At 39.4% G+C, this 6022-nt stretch overlaps 1 long non-coding RNA gene across 1 annotated transcript; it reads left to right on the top strand.

The window, feature by feature from the left end:
* Positions 1-2970: 2970 nt before the first annotated feature.
* Positions 2971-3808, top strand: LOC138605315 (uncharacterized). Its single transcript, XR_011309316.1, has 3 exons — positions 2971-3056; positions 3152-3238; positions 3366-3808. It is a non-coding gene; the product is annotated as an uncharacterized lncRNA (long non-coding RNA).
* Positions 3809-6022: the final 2214 nt, after the last annotated feature.

Below are 6022 nucleotides of genomic sequence, written 5' to 3'. Positions count from 1 at the left end.
TAAGGCTTTAAAAAGAGAGAGAGACCTCTTACAGGACATGATTCAACCAAATACAGACAACAATTTCCAAGGGTCTGGGGATGGTCTTGCAGAGGACTTTGAATTAAAAATGCAACACCTGTTGCTTTACAATTAGCAATCAAGACTTCAGGATTAGGAATTATTCTCTACATTTCATTTGATTTTTACAAGTTGGTATTGTGAGATATAAGAATACAATCTTACAGTTGCTTACAAAAAATGCAACTATGCACACAATTCAGAAAACTTGAAGCATCGTTAAGCACACTTTGTACACCCACAAACACCGGCCTTCGAACTGCAACACCTTGATCACCAATCAGTCTCACTCATGTTGCACCTGTGCAAATTCAACTGGAAGATCACTTCAATCATGTCGGTGTGTATTGCAGTAACAAATCAATATTTCTGTTACCTTTTCTGTGCACTGGTTTTCTTTGTAGTGTTTCTCATTGTACTTACAAAGGTGAAATGATTGAGTTTTGCAACATACTACATAAAATAGTTGACATTTGTGTTGCACATGTTGTACTGTACATGCTATCCCGGGACAAAAACCCCACATTTCACCAGAAGGAGAAAAAGGAAACGTATTTCCTCAAACTTGTATGCATTTGAATATGTAACATGACCTCATGAACACTTTGGATGGTAGTGTTTTGAATTAATGACATCAGTGTTTATTTGATCCTCTGTAAGACATAAATAAATCATAGCAGTGTGTATTGTTTTAGTGGAAGAGATTTGTGGAGTTTTGACAGTTGTAGTTTACACTTTTCAGTTTGTGTTTAGAGTTTTGAGAAATTTAGCCACAATTTCTGGAAATGTGTTTAAACATTTGGGGAAAAAAGTAATGAGTCCATACTCCTTTTATACAGGCAATTGAGGAACCAGGCTTTTCTGCCTGGTTGAAGAGTCTGTTGCACAAGATGTCTCTGCACTCCTGTGGTTTGATAAAAAGAAGGAACAAAAAGCTTACTGCAGCTTCCTTTCAAAGATACAAGCTCCAATGTATAGTTTTTGTGTTCTTGAACGCTGCCTATTGACAATATCTGGTAGTTGCAGGAGAACATGTCTCAATTTAAACAGAGGTCTAAAGCTGGCTCCCTTTGTCATGGTTCCCACTGTTGATTTTCCTCGCTCATTTCATCTGAGGGTTTCATTTGTTTCTTTTTTTGTTGGTTTTTCTCTTATTTTTGAAGCTGTATCTGTCGTCATTGATCTTTTCTTTGTTCAGCCATACTAGATTACCATTTCCTCGCAATGCTTACAGAAACCGGAAGTGCAGCCACTTGGCTCCACCTACCCTGTTGCAGACCAATTACTGCTGGGTGATGGAAAACACGTCACTAACTGGGCGCTGCTTGTGAATTTTTCCTCAAATGTTGCCACAGACACCAAGTCCATAACAATACGATCCACTGCAAATGCAGAAGCTTTCATCGGCGGGCCATAGGCTCAATCACCACTGTGTTAACTCATTTGGTGATAGATAGTGACTTAAAATACATTTATTTAAATGAAAAAGTTTGAGATTGCTACTTTAAATATTCATTGAAGACATGAGTATAAATTTGTTACATGCTTTTGTAAAGGAGGAAAGACAAAATCCTGAGCACAGAAGAGTTGGAAAGTTGGGTTCCCGCAAATCCATGCAAATTCAACCAATTGTTGACCTTGCGATTTTGGCCATTTGCCGCAACTTTTACGCAAATTTGACCAATCATTGTATTAAACGGTGGTTGACAAGGGCAATGGTGCTACACACGGCCCAAATCGTTTTCTATTAGAAGAAACAGGCTATGAATCCAGAAACTCGTCTATCTCTCTGTCCTGTCAAGAATAAACCTGTTACACAGAGCGCCCCCTACAGGCCTGGAGCACTTTCAATGTTTTCAGTGTATTTGCAGCATTTTTCTTTTGCATGTGTTTTCTGGGTTTGAGTTTTCGACTTTGCACCGTTTGTGTATTTGCAGCACGTTTGATGTTGATACATTTGTGTCGGCTTTTTGCAGGATGTTTTTGTTTTTAATTTGCGGCGCGTTTCTGTTGTTGCATTTGCATGTGTTTTTGAATTGCCATCTTTTCTGACTTTGCAGCCTGTTTCTTCTGAAAACATGCAAACCATTTAGGACGTTGAAGCGCGATTGCCCTTATTGGCCACCGTACATTTCCCCCACGCACGTGAGGTCATTTACGTCACCAAAGTCACTTCTTTGATAATCAAAATATTGATCCCATGAGGTCTGCAAACGTTGTAAAACATCGAAGGGCATCTTTTACTTACTTGTTACTGATGTTTGTGTCAGCACTGATTTCAAAGAGTCATCCCCCTGTCTCTCATTAATTGTGTTATACTTCTACAGTAACTGAAATAAAGGGTAAAACAAAGTTATTAATAATGTGTAGATTCTTATATGGATAGCATTAAATGTGCACGTGCAGTGAGTAATGAGCATTTCATGGCTATTGACTTAAGTGTCATTCAATTTGTACACATTTTATTTGGAGTCCTGACACTGAAATTGTCTGTTTTTCCCAGTCGCTCACAGTGGATGTGTAATGTATTACACAGGGAAAAAGCCTCTACACATCACAACTTTCATTACAACTTCTTTAAAAAGCTGCTGCAAAATCAGGCATTTTTGGCCAAAACAATCACAGAAGATGTTTGTGAAATCCGGGAGGGACTGGTTAATGTGGCAAAAAAATGCAATCAGGTGTTAATAAAGCTGACGTCATCTTTCTGTACAGTTTCAGGGGAAAGATGAACTAAACTACTGCAGGAAGTTATCCTTTCCTCTATCGAAATGCAATCTTAACCACGTGCCGACTCATTTCAAAACATTTTGAACTGTATTTATATCCTCCAATCACAAACCCACTTCCTTACTTTAAAGCCATGTAAATACAACATGCAGACCAAACTTTCTCCCAGTAGATCATCATGGAGGAGGAGTACGAACTTTCTGACTTCGTCAATATCCGTGAGCTGAGGAGAGCTGAAACAAACAACAGAGACACTGAACAGTCAGGTAAGACATCAAGTAAATACAGACTTAATAAGATACAGCAGAACAGAATTGTTCTTTAATTTCTTTTGTTCTATGGTAAATGTAACCTCACACAGGGAGAAGACTGCTCAGAATTGGGATCTTAACTTTAGCAGTGTTGAGCATCATACAGGCCACTCTCAATATCTCCCTGCGTCTCGCCTGTGAGTTGTGATTATTATTTTGTCTTACAAGTGCAAGATATACCATCGCACACTGGGAACGTAATATGTTTCATCAGTGGAATGTTTTGCAATCATAACGTGCCACTTCTGTTTTTCTTTTCACCAGTTTATTTAAAAGAAGACACACATCAGTTTCCAGTCAACATCTCTTCAGTAGCAGACATGTGTCCGATTGATCAGAACTCGGCTGAGTGTTCGTGCTGCAACGACCTGCTGAGAAGACTATTAAAGGAGTATAAGGCCTTAAAAAGAGAGAGAGACCTCTTACAGGACATGATTCAACCAAATACAGACAACTATTTCCAGGAGTCTGGGGATGGTTCGGCAGCGGATTATGATCTAAATAATCAATAATACTTTTAAGTTCAGTGCAGACCGCGCTCGAGCATTGGGACGAGAGAACAGCTTCAAGCATGCAACACAAATTTGTCATGTTGGGTTTTTCTTTAGGTGCTGAAACAATCACAATTTGTTCTTGTATTTTTTCCCCCCTCATACTTACAAGCTTCTCTGTAAATGTACATTGAAATAATATTGTCGATTAAACAAATTGTGTCAGATTTAAAAAATGCTGTTTATTGACAGTTAGGTGACAAGACACCACATTTGGACTGTACTTATATAGCGCTTTTCTAGTCTTTGCAACCACTCAAAGCTGCTTTTACACTACATATCACATTCACCCATTCACACACTGATGGCAGAGGCTGCTACGTAAAGTGCCCAACTGTCAATCAGATATCACATTCATACCCGTTGGCTATGCCACCGGGAGCAATTTGGGGTTCAGTGTCTTGCCCAAGGACACTTCGACATGTAGCCTGACGGAGCTGGAGATCGAACCTCCGACCTTCCGATTGAAAGACGACCGACTCTACCACTGAGCCACAGCCGCCCCACATTTCCCAGCTACATGGTGCCAAAAAGTGGTCACAACTTCCTGGCTGAAGAGACTGGCTTTAAAGCTGCTGCAGTCAATGGGCCTCATTCACCAAGTGCGCTCAAATCTGTGCTTAAACGAACGTTTGACACACAAATCTAGGATTCATCAATATGTTCTTACTCGATGTTGTTCGTACTCTGTGAACAAATTTAGAACTTCCTCAGACCATGCCTACACACAAATGATGAAGGACCGGCTTTTACAGAAAATGTAATCACACATCCTTTTAACTTAATGCACGGCATATTAAAACTATTCATCTAAAAAAAGCCTTTAATAGACAACTTAATGAATTTACTAATGCATTGACCAAATGTATTACATAACCATGATTTGATGCCCTTTTGTTCTTATCAATAATAATGAAAATCTTTTATCTTAAATGAAAGTCTTAGTTTACAATCAAGAGTATCAAAATGAACATATTAGAATGTAAATGTTTTTCAGGCAAAAAAAATCCCCATTAACAGCGTCATCACATGTTCATCAACTCACGTCATCTACCTCATCCGCTGTCCCTGTGTCATTTCTGCACCATACGCAGAGATTACCCTATTGCGGTTTATATTAATGACATACACCATGACATCTCCTCACTCCGTTTCTGTGGGATTGAACAAGTCACCCTTCCCATATAGAAAATGCACATTTATAATCAGGTGTATTTCTTGTAGATTAATGAATGTAGACTAATCAACAAGTCTTTTTTTTTTCAGCCTGAATGACAATTTACCTTTATCTTGCTGTTGTATGGGCTGTTTATATTTCAGATTTCAGCTGTTCTTTTTTACTTTATTTTACTATAATGACTGTTTTTGTTTTCTAATAAGTTGTCCTGGCCTTTTAGTTGTTTGCCTGATGAAGGTGCAGAACCGAAACGTTGCAAATAAATATCACTTCTGTAAGTTAGACAGTGTGCGGGACTTTTTTCTGTTGTTCTGTTCTATGTTGAAAACCACCAATGCTCATTTTTTCAACAGAAATCTTGACACATTATTCTAAGAACAGGAAGAAGTGAAACAGACTAAACCCAGCAGTGCATTTTTTTTTATGGTTTAGAGTGGTGTCACATCCTCTTAAAGAAGGTCTGGTAACCTCTGCTGAATAACCTCGTGATATATGAAGCAGTGTCTGTCACACAACATGCTCCTTCTTCCATGAATCCAGAAAGGTTGTCATTGAAATGACCTTGATTGCTTTATTTGAAATTTTCTTCCATGAATTCTCATGAGGTAGGATGTGATGCTGCAGTCTGCGCAACTGGAGAACAATTTCAGCTTTGGCCCTCACAGCCAGAAAGCCAGAAAATCCTGAATCTCTTCATGTCTAAGATTTGCAGACATCTTTGTTATCGTCGTCTTGCAAATGATCCTCCTTCTTCAACCTCGGATGTTTGTAATCATCTTATTTGTCGCTCGTCCGGTTTCGCACCGGTCGCATGATAAAAACATCACCACCATGCCCACTCGCTCGCGATGAATATTTCCTCTCTTAAGTTCACACATTAGCTGTGTCCAAATTCAGGGGCTGCATTCTTTGACCCAATGCGTCCATTGGGTGCCGCCCAATTTAAACGAGATGGCGGACCCTTAAACGGAATATACTTTTAAATGTAAAAGTATTTGGTTTCACAGGTTAAGTTACGTGGCATCAGTTATGTAAGCTGGTTAGCCAACTAGCTACCTGTTGCTAGGCGACAGGAGCTGTGTTTGGCGACGCAAGGTTAAGGGCGGGAACAGCTGGTGACGCAAACAGGAAATCCTCTGTAGATCAGACCGTCTCATTTAAGTTCGGCCTAAGCGGTCTACTTGGGCTACGAA

Source organism: Semicossyphus pulcher, unplaced genomic scaffold (assembly GCF_022749685.1).
Source record: "Semicossyphus pulcher isolate SPU_LCO1_2020_fin unplaced genomic scaffold, fSemPul1.0.p SCAF_3, whole genome shotgun sequence".
NCBI classification, from domain to species: Eukaryota; Metazoa; Chordata; class Actinopteri; order Labriformes; family Labridae; genus Semicossyphus; species Semicossyphus pulcher.
This window is presented reverse-complemented; position numbering and strand designations above follow the sequence as displayed.